The sequence below is a fragment of the Xyrauchen texanus genome, chromosome 18 (assembly GCF_025860055.1).
Source record: "Xyrauchen texanus isolate HMW12.3.18 chromosome 18, RBS_HiC_50CHRs, whole genome shotgun sequence".
Lineage (NCBI taxonomy): Eukaryota > Metazoa > Chordata > Actinopteri > Cypriniformes > Catostomidae > Xyrauchen > Xyrauchen texanus.
Window position 1 is genome coordinate 41,937,391 of NC_068293.1, and position 18,864 is coordinate 41,956,254.

Genomic DNA, 18,864 nt, shown 5'->3' on the forward strand with positions numbered 1-18,864 from the left:
TCGTCACTTCTCACTGGAGCTTACGCTACGCCTACGTCATATGCCAAAACTCGACTCTCTCATGAACATGCGGACGACCTTTACCGGAAGCCCGTGATTATAGTTTATAAAGTTAGAAAAATGTATGCCGTATGGATTACTTTTATGATGGATAAATGCACTTTTTTGGGCTTCAAAATCTAAGGTACCATTCACTCCCATTATAAAGGTTGGAAGAGCCAGGATATTTTTTTATATAACTCCGATTGTGTTTAGCTGAAAGAAGAAAGTCATATACACCTAGGATGGCTTGAGGGTGAGTAAATTATGGGTTAACCCATTTTTGGGTTAACTAACCCTTTAACACTGAAAAATTATACACTGTAGCTTTAAACCTGGTAATATGTGTTAAACAGAGCTGAAAGCACTACACTCTCATTGGTACCTGAGAGCATCAAGCTAAAATATGTATTAATTGAACAAGCAAGGGGTGGAAGATTTGCAGAATTTATGAATGATGGTAATACCAATTATATGGAAATCTGCAGAGTTCTGTGTGGGCCTACTATTGAGGTTCCTTAGAAGGCAGCTGCCTATTGGCACTTTTACACTTCACGTTACGGTTTGACTCGACTCTACTCGCTTTACTATTTCTGAGCTTGCATTTCCACTGCAGTTTAGTGCCCCTCAACGTGGGTGGGATTATAGGCTGATCATCATAGTTGTGCCACCTCTATGCAATGACATCATCTTAAACACGACACAAACTGACCAAAACAATAACACAACCACTACCTGTTAGCTACTAGCTCATTGTGCTGCATAAAGCAGTTGTTGCATGGTGATTTTTCACAAGTGTAACAGTTAAATTGGCCTGGTTGTTTTAGAAGCTTTCCAGTAGCTGGTCAACTAAATAAAGTGAAGCTTTCAAGCAGAACATAGAGTTAGCATAACAAAACATACCATCCTCCATCGTGGATCAATGCCAGTCCAGGGCACTCTCCCTACCATTGCTCGCCGGTTTAGATAGCGTCCATTTGGTCGAACCACTTCCACTTTTCCTTGATGGTTCTGTAGTCACATTTAAATATTTGTTTTACTTTTCCCTACACTGTTGGTAGGTCCGGTGGTAGCCGTGTGCGGCCAACAACTGACACACTTCCTGAGAGACTTTTTTGTTTTTCGCTCATCGCTAGCGAGTGGTACGTCTGCACCTCGTTCATTGACCATGGCTTGGTTTTGCGCGCAGACATTTCTTTTTTCACAATTCGAAATTCACGTGAACAAATGATACTGTTATCACTGTTGCTAACTTTAAAACTAGCGGGTTGATGTCGGAAGTCCAGCGATGCTGGTAGTGGCGATTCTCTCTGACCAATCAGTGATCTGCAGGGCTTTGACGTCACATTTAGCATCGGCTCGGCTAGCTTGGAACCTCGATCAAGGTGGTACTAAAAAAGGTATCAGGTACCAGGTACTATCCACAGTGGAAAACCCCAAAAAAGCGAGCAGAGTCGAGTTGAGTTGAGCTGTACCGTGCCGTGGAAAAGCCCCATATGTAATCAGAAGGCAGTGAGGCAGCTCACAAGGTTTTGAAACAGAGACATTTTTTTCTCTAGTCTGGTCCAGTTTAACATTTGTGTCTGCAGCATTTAATCGGATGCTCTTTTTTCTTTTCTTCTAAACTGCACATTTCTTCTACCCTCATCAAATCCATATTGTTCAAATATAATGAGGGCTGCGAGGTGTGGTGAGACTCAATCAAATCAAAATGTGCAACGCAACAAAAGAAAGAGGGACTCAATTGGTATCCACTGATCAAAGTCTGAAGTAGTACGGTAATTATTACCTTGGAGTGTGGAGAGCGGTCATTTGTTAGAAAGGCTGAATGGAGTGGCGCCGGCTGCCGATGGGCAGAAAATCTCCGAAGGCTTTGAGGCTGTACTGGAAATGGCTTGCAAACCCATCGGGGAACGCTCAGGGCCAGATCGATGCATCAACCCAAAGCCTCAGCGCACGAATCCGAGAGGCCATGCTGGGACTGTGGGCTCCACAGAACACATCATGTGTCTCAACTCCAGGTCCCTTGCCAGGTCCCTCTGGATTGTCAAAAGAGCTCTGGTACACAAAAGAGAAGAGGTGTGGAGTGCTTTTGTCATGGTTTGATATACGACAAGGTGCCAAACTAAGATATGATTCCAGTTAAGAAGACACATCAAGATTTGCCCTTCATTTTTAAATCCAAGTTAGGATTTATTTTCCAGAAAGTTATAATATCTAGATTGATGTGTGGTTTTATTTATTTATTGCTTCACAAATACAAATGACTTGATACACACACACACACACACACACACACACACACACACACACACACACACACACACACACACATATATATATATATATATATATATATTTGTTTTTATTTTTTATTTTTTTCCAAATGTTCAAATAAGGTTTAGGTGTGATAATATTAGACAAAAAGATGAGAAATTCATAGGCTGGTTTCCCCCAAAAAGTGCAAATACTGTGGCTGTCAAAATGTTGTTCTGTTTGTTTGAGTATCCATTTAACAAATGGATGCTCATTTTGTCTTTTTCATTTTGGCTGTGTTAATGCCAATGTCATACATTGTGCCCAAGGTGTGTATTTTTGGGGGAATTTTTATATTTCAATCTCAGTTCCTATAATACATCTATAATGCTCTATGTACACAAAATAGTTACACTCAGGACCTTCAGGACCAAAATGTCCCCATTGAAACCCATTAAAACTGCGATATTTGATCCAAGTGCCAATACAGCATAAAATCATGAATTCTATGATATTTAGCTTTCATTCATAAAATTCTTAATATTATCCACCAGATGGCGCCATTTTTCTCATGTTTAGCCTATGGAGCAAAGACATGCTTTTCCCATATTTTCCGTTAGTTGTAATATAGAGCACTGCAGGCCAATTGAATAAATTATGTAGCTACAATTGTGTGGGTGTGTTGGGATTGATGTCAGAGTGTGTTTTGTGTGTGTATTGAGAAATTTGTGTGTGTGTTTGTGTGTAAAAATTACAGTGGCATTATGTAAATGGAGTGGTGGTGGTGTGGTGGTGTAGTGGGCAAAATCACATAACTTGTAATCAGAAGGTTGCAGGTTCGATCCCCACAGCCACCACCATTGTGTCCTTGAGTAAGGCACTTAACTCCAGATTGCTCCGGGGGGGATTGTCACTGTAATAAGTGCACTGTAAGTCGCTTTGGATAAAAGCGTCTACCAAATGCATAAATGTAAACAAACTGGCATTTAAAGGGTTAAAATCCTGAAAATTACTGAATTTTTGGTAGTTACTTTGGTTAAAAAAGTGTTATTGAAAGTGGAAAATAATATTAATATATCATATTTTATGGCAGTTTTTGTCGTGGACATTTTTGTCCTCAAAGGTACTGAGTGTGAAGTATTTTTTTTTTATCTGACACTGCTCAAAAAAATATTATGCATCCAAATCAAGGTTGTTGCTAATCATTGACATATCCCAGACTGTGATTATATATATATATATATATATATATATATATATATATATATATATATATATATATACCTATAGCATTTAGTACATGGAAATATATATTTTTTAGCATTATAGTATATGGATATATATATATATATATATATATATATATATATATATATATATATATATATATATATATAAAGAACAGTGGCATTATTTAAACAAGCTGGCATTTAAAAGGTTAAATACTGAAAATGAATGAAAATTTGGTAGTTATGATCAGGACTGATGTTGGTTATAAAAATGAACTCGTAAGTGCAAAATAATGTTAATATATAATATTATTATTTTAGTTTTTTGACGCGAACATTTTTGTCCTCTAAAGACCTCTGAGTAACTTTTTTTAAATTGACGCACAAGGGTTAAACTCATCTCTGACCGGCCGCGCGCGCAGCCCTGCTTAAATTTGGCTCTTGCGCAGGACGCATGCGCAATCTGCGGCACGCTGTGCTTCAACAGAGCACAGAGCAGCTGTTTGGGGTTTGAAATTCCAACATGGCAGAAGCAGTGGTCAGTCTTCCCCACACTAACTTGGAATGGTTTCAGATCGCCAGCATCTGCGCTTAACCCGCACACGCGTTCATCAGCGAGCCCGTCGGATCGAATGTTATCCTGTCACACAAACAGGTAAGAGTTAACACGGCGATATTAAGAATTTGAAAAGCAGCGGCGCTGGACTACAGGAGAGGAGCGCCTGCTTTTATAGCATCACATCAGACAGTCACAGAAATGAAGCGTTCTCTGTACGAATCTAAATCCAAGGGCTGTTTTTTTGAAAGCGACACGTCTTTGGGCACTTAGCGGGATTTAAAGTTTAAGACAGGTCGGTAATTGTTGAATATGATTAATTATGGCAGTATTAGGTCCTGCATTGGAAAGTGACAGTGGGGTGGGGTTTGAATTCTTTCAAAGTAACTTTCCCATGCACACTTTTAGAAAAATAATGCATGCATAATTCCCATTAAAAAAAAAAAAAAGTTTCCTCGCGCTTTGTTTTTGTATGCCGCTTTGCAAATGTGCGTTTCTGAGACATATTACTTTTTTTGCAATGTGAGGGGTTAATGTGCTCGTGCGGCATGTCATCGTGTCATTTTTTTTAGTTAAAGTTAAAATATGAAATATTGTCTTTTAAACCCAGCCTGGTAGAAAAAAAAACTGACATGAGCTTGCTGTCGTAGTCATGTGTTTCCTCCCCCTTCCTATCGCGCTCTATCTCTGGCTCTCTCTCTCTTTCTCGCTCTCTCTCTCCTCCTCACATGTTGTCCAAAAGCTTTTGTTGGTTTTGCCTTCTTAATTACATGCATGTAGGTTAAATGAATACCTGACGAAAAGGCCAGTGGTTTTCACAGCAGTGAAAAGGGGAAAAGTGTCTGTATGAAAGAGAGAAGCAACCTTTGGAATTCACATTCGGCTTTTCCTCTGTTTTCGCCTTTGGAAAAGATGATTACTAGCTCCAGTGTACATGGTACGTTGATTAATTTATTTATGGCATATTAGTGTAGTTGTGCACGCATTGTGTGTGTGTGTGTGTGTGTGTGTGTGTTTAGTGGTGGGATCTTCGTCTTTAATCACATGTGCAGTGTATTATTCTGTTATTTACTCATTACGTGGTAACACTTTACAATAAGGATCCATTTGATAACATGAACTAACATTTGAACAATACTTATTAAGCATATATTAATCTTAGCTAATTTCAACATAATTTTTTTTTTATATCAAAAAGTTGCATTTGTTAACATTAGTTAATGCACCATGCACTAGCAATTAACTATTTAACTAACAATAACACAGATGAATAAATTGTATAACAAATATATTGATAATTGTTAGCTCATGATACCTAATGCATTGTAACTCACAAATGTTAACAAATTGAACCTTATTGCAAAGTGTTGCCCATTATGTTAATTTTAAAGTATTAGTAATAGATATAGCATGATACAAAAACACGTTATAATTTTAAAGTTGTGCCAGTTGTCTCGTATTTCGATAATTCGGCACAACGGCTTGAACATTGGGGGGGGGGGGGGCTGGGCTGTGTGAAGGATTTAGATGTTACCATTGATCATGGTGTAAAGCAACTTATGGTAAACTTATTTTTGCCAAGAGAGTTTGAGACAAATGCGAATAAAAATATATATATATATATATATATATATGATTTAACATGACATATGAGGATGGCTTTTGAGAATAGTTTTTTTTTTTTATGTACAGAGTTGGCTAATAATTAGGTTTCACACAGCCTTTCCAATGTATGGCTAAATTCGATAGCCATTTTATTTTGAAATGGGAATTCGTATGCACAATTTCATTTAAACGAGGCATAGTTGGTGTTTAATTGTAGTTAGCAAATTTGTTTATGCTGGCATACATGCTAATCCAAACCTTTATTTACCAGTTATGTCAGAATGTTGTAACATCTCCATTAACTGCTGTTAAGTCAGTTATCGTAATCAACCTGAATATATTAAGCAACACCAACAAAAGTTTAAGGTTCAGATGAGATAAATCGCACTTTAAGGTATTGCACATATCCAGTTTTTACAGTATAAATCTCCAGGCTGGAATAGAGACGTTATCAGAACCTATAAATATGTGAATTAATCCATCAGTAGGATAGTAGGTTATACGTAGACATATCATGTAGTTCTTTAGTTTTTACGCTATTTGTATGAATTTTCCATGTGTGCCCTACACCTATTTTTGAATATTTGAGCTAGTTTAAAGCACTGACTTGTAGTTCTGCCGATATCGTCAGAATCGAGCGTTGAGGTCAGAAACTATTGATTTGTTGACAGTTACGCCACTGTTGTGGCAAACTCTGATGACAATTGAATGTGGATTCATTTTGAAGAAATTACATTCTGACATTCACGTTTCAAAAAACAACCAACCAAAAAAAAAAATAGCCTCTCTCGCTCTCTCTCCATTTCTCTGTTTTTGCAATAATCATTATTTTCTGTACACACCTTTTAATTTGCATTTTGTTCTTTTAAAAACACAATTAAAATCGCCTGGCTAAGTCTGAACCATGTTTTTGAAACCTCTTCAGCTCAGGTGGTCTATCAATAGAGACATACTACATAACAGGCGTTTTGATTACTGTAGAGTGTTTTTCTGTGCTGTGTTTTAATCAAAGTGGACATTGAGCATGTGTTTTTTCCCCCCGTGAGGCAGTCTAATAAGCCATTAGATGTGTAATGTTCAGTTTTCACAGGTGTATATTAACACAGCCGCTTTTATTTTAACTAAATGATGTGCTAGGTTGGTGCTTGGAGTGATACTGCGAGCAGCTGATGTGTGAAAACGCTCTTATCTTCAACTCAGTCCTGATTTAACCCCAGGCTTGGCTTTATAAGCGTGTTAAACAACACGACAGCTTCACACACACTACTGATTGCGCAGCACGGCAGTTTGCATGAGCTAGCGTACATGTGTAGCCGTGCGTGTGAGTCCACAGGATTGACATGAAACCTCATGTTGAGTTCGGTGGTGTGTGTGATGACAGGCGCTGACCCCTCCCCTTTTCAGCACCCTCTGCTTGATGTATCTGCTGTTGACATTCTAGCACAAGGCTACAGGCAGTCCGCTTTAGACACACACAGACCAACGGGAAGACATTCAGCCTGATGTGGCAATTAGCAGATGCATGCACGAAATTAGATTGATGCTTCCGTTTAGGCAATATTTTGACAAGATGCAAACATAAAGAGATGTGTTCACTGTAATGATTATTAGTTCATATTCTTGCATTCAGAATATATTATCATTTGTATTTATCTATATACCGATCCCAAGCTGATATCAGTGTTGTTGTTTTTTGCATAATCGGTTTAGTAATATCTTTACATTATTGTGTGGAACTAATTGGGTGTTCTCTTTAATATGTAAAGAAACACAAACCACTAACTACACATTATTTCAATATAAATGTATAGCTTATTAAGAAACACTTTATTATTAACTAGTATACTGGATAATGAAGCAGCAAAATTAACAGTAATTCCAGTCTAAGTCTTCAGTACAAAAGGAACCAGTGTTTTATTTTTGCCTTTTTTGTTTTTTCTCAAAATGTTTCAACTTGTATCTTGATTTTAAAGGATCTTTTTTTTGTTGTTGTTGAGTTTATTTGTAAGATATTAGTCCACTTTCCATTTACATCTCTAATATATATATATATATATATATTATTCAATAATCATATGGTAATATATAAAGTGTCTATTGGATTACAAACTTTACAGATGAAATATACTTTATCTTTTTATTTGAAATTTAATTGACACCCCAAAAGACAAGATTGTTCACAACAAAGGCGTAATAATTTTTGCATCAATGCAAAAACCACTTCACGTTATGTAACCAACCCCGTAAAGTATTCTAAACATAACTCTAAAATATTATAAAACAGATTGTTTTGATTCTAAATTCTGATTGGATAATTCACATTCAAAATCATTGTAAAACCGCTGATATATAAACACCTGTGACTGCACATCAGTTTAAATTTAAGGCCGCAAGTTGCGATATTGCGCCTAACAACACTTAAACCTCTACATAGCGAGTAAATCACACGCCTATGCAACACATTTTGCGCTAGGCGACTAAAATATAAATTTTTGTAGCCACTGGCGAGTAAAAATTCAGAATTTACTTGCCAGAGCTTGAGTTGTGTAGTGGGGAATAATAATAATAATAAGTTGGCGATTAGAAAGCTGGAATCATTCTCTTTTACGGTGCGTTGTCTCGTGAGCGCCCTGAAGGAAATTGACCTTATTTGGCTGCAATGTGTCGGGATATGTCGTAATCTTGCTCTCACTGTCTCGGTCACTTTAGTTGAGCCTTGGATTGTCTCTGACATTGCATTTAACAACGTCAACTCTGATTTTAGTTAAACTGTTCCACGGACTGTTCATTCTAACCCCGTCTCCATTGTAAAGCAAGCCTACAGACCAGTAACGCACCTGTTCGAATTCTGTTAGAAAGTAAAAGTGTTGCAAAACTTGAGAGCTTGTAGATTTTAATTTGAGAATGTGTGCATATAAATATTTGTACAAACAAGTTATACCCATTATACAATTCAAAGTTTCCTTTTGCTTCGTTCCGTGTATTTTGCCTCCAAAGACGAGACACAGGCTTATTTACAGTCAGTTTGTGATCAAAAAGATGAAACATTATTTCTATTCATACATTGTATGGATGAGGGGAAACAACCATGCAACTTCTCCCTCGTTAATGCTGATCTCGTTCAACCATAAACACTTGCTCAAGGAGCATATGTCTTAAAGAGACAGTACCAGTTTAGCGCATGTTATACATATCAATGTAAATCGACAGTACATATAAAACATTTAGCAAATGTAATAAGTGTGTTAAATGTGTAAATGCATTAATATTTAAAGGTTCAATCATACATTAGGAAATATTTTAACTTTAGAAAACACTGTAAATATGAATTAATTTCACAAATTCTTTATTTTTATTTTGTTTAAATAGTAGTTTTGATATAGCAGCACTTTATATTTATTTTTACAATATAATTATTAATTCTATTTTCATTAGGTTTCAACCTTTCAATTTGTATGAAATTTCAAACAGTGAAATTTTAAAAGCTTGCATCATTATTAAAAGTTTTAAGCTAAAATAATGATCAAAATAACTAAAAAGATGCCGTTTTCAGACCTCAAATAATGCAAAGAAAACAAGTTCCTATTCATGTTTAAACACAATAATAATGTTGTAACGGAAGAGTTCAGAAATTAATATTTGGTGGCATAATCCTGATTTTCAATCACAGCTTTTAAGCGTCTTGGCATGCTCTCTACCAGTCTTTTACAGTGCTGTTGGGTGACTTTATGCCACTCCTGGCGCAAACATTCAAGCAGCTCGGCTTTGTTTGATGGCTTGTGACCATCCATCTTCCTCTTGATCACATTCCAGAGTTTTCAATGGGATTCATGCCTGGAGATTGGGCTGGCCAGTACAGGGTCTTGATCCTGTGGTTCCCCGTCCGTCCACAGATTCGTTTTTGTGAATGACGCATGAATTAAGCCACGTACAAGGTTATCCTGGAAGACTTGATTCCTTCTGCTCTGACAATGTTCCCCAACTCTGAGGATTGTTTTTTCCAGCAGTACAATGGTCAATGCCACACAGCCAGGTGAATCAAGGGGTGGATAGAAGACCATCATAATCAAGACCTGCCCAATATCCAGACCTGAATCCCATTGAAAACTCTGAAATGTGATCAAGAGGAAGATGGATAGCCACAAGCCATCAAACAAGGCGGAGCTGCTTGAATTTTTGCACCAGGAGTGGCATGAAGTCACCCAACAGCAATGTGAAAGACTGGCAGAGAGCATGCCAAGACGCTTGAAAGCTGTGATTTGAAAATCAGGAATATTCCACCAAATATTGATTTCTGAACTCTTCCTAAGTTAAAACATTATTATTGTGTTTAAACATGAATATGAACTTGTTTTCTTTGCATTATTCGAGGTCTGAAAACACGGCATCTTTTTTGTTATTTTGACCAGATGACATTTTCTGCAAATTAATGCTCTAAATGACAATATTTTTATAAAAGTTTTATCAGTTCTTTATAGAATAAAACAAAAATGTACATTTTACTTAAACATACCTATAAATAGTAAATCCAGAGAAACTGAATTTTAGTGGTCTCTTAATATATTTAAAAAAATTCTGGCTAGTAAATTTGTTTTTACTAGCCAATGGCGATTTTTAATTCTCCAATGTGTCCGTAGAGGGTTGACGCTCCACAATAGCAAGTTTGGGACATGTTAATTTCAGACTTTTCGTACAAGCACTGACAAGATATCCAGCATGTTAGGGACAGCATGTTAGGGACAGCATGTTAGGGACAGCATGTTAGGGACAGCATGTTAGGGACATGTTATCCAGCAAGTTTGGGACATGTTAATTTCAGACTTTTCGTACAAGCACTGACAAGATATCCAGCATGTTCGGGAAATATTTTGTTCTGTATTTTTGCATAACTCCTTTTACTTTACCACTTTATGTAAAAATAAAAAATATAAGCAGTCTCTCCCACCGATAGCTGTGCAAATATATCTGGCAAGTTAGGGACATTTTTGTATATTTTTCGAATAACGTTTTGCCACTAAATGCAAATTACGCAAAGCAGTATTTCTCACCAAATAGCCATGCAAATAAAGCAAGTTGAGGACATATTTTGTTCTGCATTTTTGCAGAACAACTCCATTTCTTTGTCTCCATGTATATGACGTAAAGCAATATTTCCCACCAATAGCCATGCAAGAATATCTTGCAAATGAAAATTTTAATTTCTTTCATTCTGCATTTTCACATAACTCCACATTTCTTAGTCACTTTTATGTATATAAAAAAACGAAATAGCTGTGGAAATATGTCTAGCATTTTAGAGACAAAATGTTGTTTTGCATTTTGTTTTTTGTTTTTTTGGTCACTGAAATTAAATAACGTAAATTTAGAGGTCTTCCCAACCAATAGCCATACAAATTTGTGACATGTATCTTTCTGCATTTTCAGATAAATCCAAATATTTCTTCATCACTGATTGCAAATAGTGTAAAGCAGTCTTTCCCACTGATAGCCTCACAAATATATCTACTGCATAATTAACTATGTAGCACAATCTCTACGGTCACCCAGTATATGTCGTCCAGTGCCCTAGGTAAACGGGTATTTCTCTGAACCGATTTTGAAGCTAGGAACTCTGTTAGCACAAGACATTGCTATTGATGTGTTAGGCGTGTAAGTGGCCCAGGCCTCTTGGGATTGTTTGTATAAATGAGAATGACAGGTTTTATCAATCTAATGGCGACAATTAAAGGAACCTTCCGACTAAGTCGGCTTTCTGGCAGACGAGCACCTTGGGGTATCTCGGGGGCTGTTTCAAATTGATGAAACACTCATCCGTACAGATGGAAACATTTGTCAGTCTGTACAACAAATCTTATTCAGTACCCCCTGTCTTCATTTCAGACAAAAGACTGACTTAAATGAAATCAGGACCGGCTTGTTATCTTTAAGCAAATCTGTTAAGCGTTGTCTTGCGTGCTTTTCATCCGAGGATCCCCAAGGGAGAGACACTCGTGCAAATGCAACAAATTCCTTTTCTATGCAATGATACTCTCTCTCTCTCTCTCTCTCTCTCTCTCATGGCAGCTGGCTGTGTTATCTTCGTATGATTCAGTGTGCACTGACAATTCTTACACTGATCTAAGTTAGAGTGCATTTAGAAGTGTTTGCAGCTGTCTGCGGCTATACTGCGAGATGTATTTGCTCTACTGCAAACATGAAGGACCATGAATCCTTGACACCCCCTCCACCAGTTCATTTAGACACTTTCTGTCTGTCTGTGCACCCTTTATTCCTTCCCTGTCTCTCTCCCTCCCTCTCTCTGACTGACAGCATATGGGATGTATGTTTATATAAAAAATGCACATATGTCTATTATGCCATGCTGTAGGCCTGGATCACTTCTCTGATGCCTGTTTGCATTCGCCAATCTGAAATTAGCCTCTTGAGTCATGGAAAGTGAGAGAAATATCTGTGCATTTGTGCAGCAGCCCCTAGGCTGATCCATACGGCCGCTGCAGTGTATATTTTGCAGGAAAGTGCTGCAAATAACCATTATTGAAAAGTGGCATGGCATTTTATTTATAAAATATTTTTGTTCATGGGTAGTTTATGCATAATGCATCCATGGACCTTGTTTTATCAACAAGATTTTTGGTGTAGCCTCTCAATAAATATAATGTCTTAAAAGCCTTGTAAGCAAAATAATTTACATTAAAAAAATATAGCAAAAAATGCATGGAAATGGTATTTCTAGCTCATTGAGAAGTTTGTTTTATTCTGCTGACAAAGTCAGTCCAGAGTTTTTATAAAAAAATGGTTCTGAAACATCTTTAATTTAGGTTTTAGTTGTTCCTGTTTTTATATTTTAACTAGATTTCACCATGGAAATGGCCATAGAAGCTAGCATGGTGCGAAAAATGAACAAACAAACCCAAAAGTATATGTCAACAACCCTCTTAAACACACGGAACTACATTACATGTCATTTTTTGTTTGTTTACCACCCAGTCAACATATGCCAACATATCAAATTTATTGGGATTACATTATTGAAGGATAAATTTCATGGGTGTTGCGCTTCATTGATTTGTAATGATCATATTGATTGTGGAGTTACGTGCAAGGATGCACTCTATTGTTCACCGTACCGTGAAAACAAAAACTCCTTGGTGTTCTGCTCCAGTAAATGTACTGCCATTTGAGATATTGGACTGCATTGGACAAAGAGGCTGTCAGATTTCATGATGTATAAGGTGTAGTGCTTTATCGTTAACATGAATCGAGGTGAAGGACCCTCATGTCTCCAGTTTATAGGCCTCTCTTGAAGTGAATCAACAAATGAGGACTTAAACATGGCACATTTATTGATTTGCTGAATACTTGTCTTGATTCGTTTAGCTTGCTGTGGGTTATTTTTAGTTAGTTATTGTTTGTAAAGAGACAAAGGCGTTACATTTGCCCTTTTGCGTTAGGGTCACTGTAGTAAAAAGGTGCGCGTAAATTTGTGTTTTTAACATTTGGTTTCCCAAGTTTGATCTGTAATTAGCCATTGTGGTGCAAGCGTGATTGACGGTCTTGCACTCACAATGGACTCCTGTTCATTATGGTACGTCGCAAGGCAACGCACACATGTCTGCATAATGGCAACAGCCAAAACAAAACGGTCTCATGCTGACAATCATCAGTACTCTGGTTTAAAATGTTGCATTGTTTCACTCTGTTTTGATGGATGAATTCATGATAACCGGGAACATGTTGTGCATTTTTGTTGAAAAGTTAAGAAATAGTTTTGATTGCATGACTGTTTTCGCTATCAGATTGTATAATTCAGTTCAGGTCTGGGCGATGCCCGATATAGTTAAAGTCATTTGTTTTTAACGAAATGAAAGAAGGAAAATATTTAATAATTTCCAAGTATATGCACAATACGAATGTTTACCTACATAGATATATACTAACACATTTTAATGCCGTTTAAAAGAATGAGCGATGAGGCAACCATTGAATCAGAGTTTTGAATCAGTTCTAAACGGAATCATTGCCATGAACTTAACAACTTTAACACCGTTCAAGACAATTTTAATGAAAGCTATTAAAACGCTATTAGGCTCTCAAACTTGAAAATCCAATGCCTTTGTTTTTAGGAAACGTAATGGCTAAATAAAAAGTGCATTGTGACGTTCATGATTGCTTCGTGTTATATCATTGTGAATATATGGATAAATGTTGATGCATTGAGTTATTGTCTGAACCGTTGAATCAGAGATTTGAAACCATTTAGACTGAATCGCAGAATCAACTCTTATGCTGATTTTGCAACTAAAGTTTTAATTAGAGCTTAAAGCACTCAAACGTAAATGTCAGAGAACATTGCGTTAAGAAACTTGGAGGTGAAATAAAAAAAAACGCGTCAAAATAATAACAATATTCACTCTTGCTAAATTGTTTCCACACATTGAGCAATGACGCAATAGTTGAATAGTAATATTAAATCAGTTATTTGACTGTTTGAACTGACTCATGGAATCAAACTTACCAACTGTAGCGCTGTTTTTGCTACATTACAAACACTAACACTCTTAAAAATCAAATGACATTGCTTTAGGAATGCTATAGAAAATTACCGGTAACAGCAAAATAAAAAGCGCTTTGACTTCGCCGCAATATTCAGGATTTCTTATCGTTATATAATATTGAATGTATTGATCCATTTCAATGCATTATGCAATGATGCAACGGAATCAGTTGAGTTAATTCTTTGAAATGTTTTGGACTGATTTATGGAATGAACTTTCTACTCTAACCCAGGTTTTGTTTAATAAAAGCTATTAAAACACTACTTGAAGTTAAAAGGCATATGGCGTTGATTTAGCACATTAAAATCGATGCGATACTGATGAATTTGTGAAGAAAAAAATCTCCCAGTCTTAGTTTTTATATTCTATATATTATATACTTAGTATTTATTTAGATATATTATATTTAAAAAATATTGCAACTGCACAAACACTAGGGCTGCAACCAAGAATTATTTTGATAATCGATTAATCTGATTATTATTAGAATATTCTGCAATTATTTCAACGATTAATCTCAGCTCATTATTCAGTTTGTGCCCGACTTAAAAGGTTATATTAAGCGTGTTTACTAACAATAAATGGGACAAAATTATTTTTAAAAAATACCTTTAATTGACAGTCAATTAATTAAAGGGGGAAAAATACTTTTCACTTGGTTATACTTCTGTGAGTGCAGTATAGACTATATATATATATTTATTCAAGATATATTCTCTAAAAGCAAGTCTAAATATCTTATATGCTGCTTCTCATGTGAATGCATCTTATTTTTAAAGGATTTTTAGATACTATTTTTTTGTTTTGTATTTTTAATGTTATATACAACATTCTCAGATAACAATGTTTTATTCTGCTGTATAGCTGCTAAAGTAAATGTACATTGTTTTAAATGAGTTTTCCTTATTTTTATTGGAAAACAAGCCAAAACAAATCATAAACGTATTATGTTGCAGTGTATAATGGGGTGAAGACTTCACCTTTCTGTTCACTTCAATCCATCTTTAACTCACAAAAACACTCTATTAATAATTTATATTGCCAATTTTCTTCTCAATAAGAAATGCACAGTGACACATATATTATGATTCGGTAAGTCGCGAGCAATCACGTTATAATCTAGCTGCATTAAGCATGTGCTCGAGTGAGCGTCCCCACGACCGAGTGTGCATAAGCCGGTGCAGTTTCAATCCCTTAGATCTGGACATTAGCTCGACTCATAGAAGAGGTGCTGACCGCATAGAGAAATGCCAGTTTCAGAGTTTGTAGTTATTTATATGATCTGCTTCTGTATTATTTGAACTTTAATAAAGCTATAAATCATTAAATATAACTGCATTGAAGATGTAATGCCGGGGTGTTTCCTTTAAAGACGCTAGACATGCAAGTTATGGTAATGCAAAGTCTGTGTTTCAGACAAAAGATCAAAATTTTTAGAACGGAACATAAGCAAAGCTCTCATCCTTTCTCTTTTGTACCATTTCAAACAATGAGTCAGAGCCTTTGTTTTCTCTGTCCCTGGTCACTAAAGCTGTCTGGCTGCATAAAGCAAAGTGGCAGTGCGTTGCCTGCTGGGGATTGGTTACGAATACTCAATCTCCCAGTGGGAGAAACCAGTTTTAGCTGCAGAACTGTTAATCTAGGCAGCATGCGGATTCCCACATTTGCTTGAGTAATTATCATACCCCCAGTGGCAAGGCAAGAGTCGTCGCCTTAAATCACTGATGTCTTCATTACTCTGTTTACATTTTAATTAGACATTCTAAACTTTCAGATTTTTAATGGGCTTGCAGAAAGAGACGTGTTCTCTTCTTTAGTTGAAGGGAATGTGAGGCGACATGCTGAGTGCAAACCTTGCAACTTGCCATGAAAGACAATCTGGACTTTTGTGAATATTTAAGCGATGACAATAATTATTTCCGCCCTGACCTTTTGATGCTTGACTATCTTGTTTTGAGGTGTACTTTTGAGGCATTGCAGAGGTATTGAGACTTGTGACACTCCTGCAAAGTGTTCGAGGATGAATTAATGTCTGGTCGTGGAATATGGCGAAAGAGGACCGAAACCAAAGATGTTTCGGCGACGTAAGGATGATCGTTTTCAAAAGCCTTGCGCTGTTCTTCAGCACTCTTGGGATTCGTTTTTGTTGCCGTGATGATCCAAATAGTGAATTTGAGTAACTATTAATCACATACTCGCAGAAAAAGTCGCCTGTACCTTCCATCCAGCCGAGAAATGAGTCCTTTATCTTAGAACAACCTTGAGAAATGAGAGGAGCAATTTCAGTCCCACTTCAAGACGCTCTGATGTGAGTTCTATGACTACAGAAGATAAGAAACATTAGAGAAATAAATGTTATAAATGTATAAATGAAATGAATAAACTGTACTGAAGGAAAAAGAAGCATCTGGTAGGGAGGACAAATGTGTTTTCTTTGTAGCCTCAGAGGTTGTGTACGCAAAAGGTTCACCGTTGACTGCATTCTTCCACTCCAAGGCTTTAGCCGGCCCACAATGCATCTGAGATTTGCTTTTTTTATTTATTTATTTATTTTTTTATTCCACGGAGCGTGTTTCCTCACATCTTTTCACATACATTGTATATATTATCCTTGAGTTGGCTCACTGTGAAATTTTGGAGGGTTTTAATTGAGGTAATTCTGAAAAGCGTTTCATACCTATTGTAGCCTTGACAGGGCAAAAATTAAATTAAATAAAACGCTTTAATTTGCCTTTTATTGTAGTGTGCTAAAATCCCTTTCAATTCATTTATTTGATGTTTTGTGACATTTTAAATTCGTATGAATTACCCTTAGCTGGGTAAAAACATAGCTGTTGAAGATCAGTCATTTGATGCTCTGCTGGGAGAGGGAATTATATCAACTAATGACAACATATTAATTCATGTTTCGAAACTTGCATGTGAGGAAAAAGTGTCCATTGACATGCATGACGGAAAGCATTCATGGACTTGAATGTGAGCGCCAATATTTTGTCTGTTCCCCCCCACCCATCTTCTGTGCCGCTAAATGGAAGACGAAAAAAAATCCTTCAAGTATGATGAATTGAGTCATCACATTTGAGCCGCTAATTGTCTTAAATTGATATTTTGATGTACTACTAAAGATCACATAAAAGCAGTCAGATCTTAATTAGGCTGGTGATCAGGGGGGAGACATGAGCTCTCGTGCCGATGCTGTGCTAACTTCCCAGCGCTCTATTCGTCCTCTGTGGAGCGCGGCGGCTGACAAGGTTGGCGGCGTGCCAAGGATTGATGGGAGGAACCTTGAGTCTAGCAGAGCTCGTTCAGTGAAGATGTTATGCTGAATGTTAGAGACTGCATCTTTTTTCCATACAGTGAAAGTGAATGGTGACTGAGGCTGACATTCAGCCTCCGTTTTCCATGGAAGGAAAAGTCAAACAGGTTAGTAAAAAAATTATTTTAATTTTTTTTGAGGGAAATTAAATGAGTTTTTATATATTAAACAACCAATTGGTATTTCCTATTTATTTTGGGTAATACAGTGAATTAAGTACTTGACAAATGAAAGGTACTTCATGTCATTTGATTTACAGTATATACCAGCGCTGCTCCACTTTGGAAAGGTCAGGGGCCACAAAAGCTAGATCCCTGTACTCTCGAGGGCCTGCTTAAATTAAAACTCCACCTTTTGCTGTGGCCGCCATCTTGCATTGTCGTTTAGTGTCTATTTGCTACTATTCCTTCAAATTTTGCCCAATTTGTCTAAACAATGGCTCAAAATAATCTCCAGATTGAGTAATACTGATTTTGTTGAAACGTTTAGTTAACAAAATTTAATGAGTTCTACCTAAAACAGGAAATGAGGGAATATATTGGGAACGATTTGTTGAATTAAAACGAAACTTAGTTCATTACGACCATGTTCGGAGGGTATATGCAAAGTTTGGGGGCGGCACCACCTATGGGTCAAGAAATGTGAAAAATGCTTTTTTCTTCCTATAACTTTTTAACCATATGTCCTAAAATGATGAGGTTGGTGGCTCATGTTGATTTAAATGAATCACATAAATATTAATTTTTTTGTTACAAACATTCAAATACAAAGATATATTTATACATTATAAAATAGTTACTGTCGGAGCTGACAGTTTTGATGCAGCACCGCGGCGATGTTTTCTGATGTCAAACGAAGAATATATAAACTAGTCTCCTCCCATTCCGTCTGTCACTCATTCTCACCGGTGCTGGGAATGTGGAAGGACTAGGATTTTAGAACCTTCTATGCTTCTATAACGAACTCCGAATCCCATGCTGCAATGTAAACAATATGGTGGCACGCAGAGCCGGAAAAAGTGAATCTATTATAATAAATCATTATAAACATCTAAAAAACACAGTTTCATTGCATGTTTGATATATATAATCTGGCCTCCAATGCATCTTCTTTAAAGTGTATGTGTAAAAACACAAATTATTACAGCGCGTATTAAAGAACTTGCGCTGGGTGTACGACTGTCCTAAAGTTGTGCCGTCATTTCCGCCACACCAAACAATTTTGCCCCTAATAAAGTTTTTTTTTTTAAAATGTGTGCAATTATGATCCAAATCGACAAGTGTCAGTGAAGAGCATGCTAGAAATGAA

General features: G+C 36.6%; 1 protein-coding gene across 1 annotated transcript in view; it reads left to right on the forward strand.

The window, feature by feature from the left end:
* Positions 1–4,115: 4,115 nt before the first annotated feature.
* Positions 4,116–18,864, forward strand: part of LOC127659354 (fidgetin-like) — an 80,080-nt gene continuing 65,331 nt past the window's right edge. The window contains 1 exon segment of the mRNA XM_052149135.1: positions 4,116–4,179. The gene's annotated coding sequence lies outside the window, so the exon portion shown is untranslated.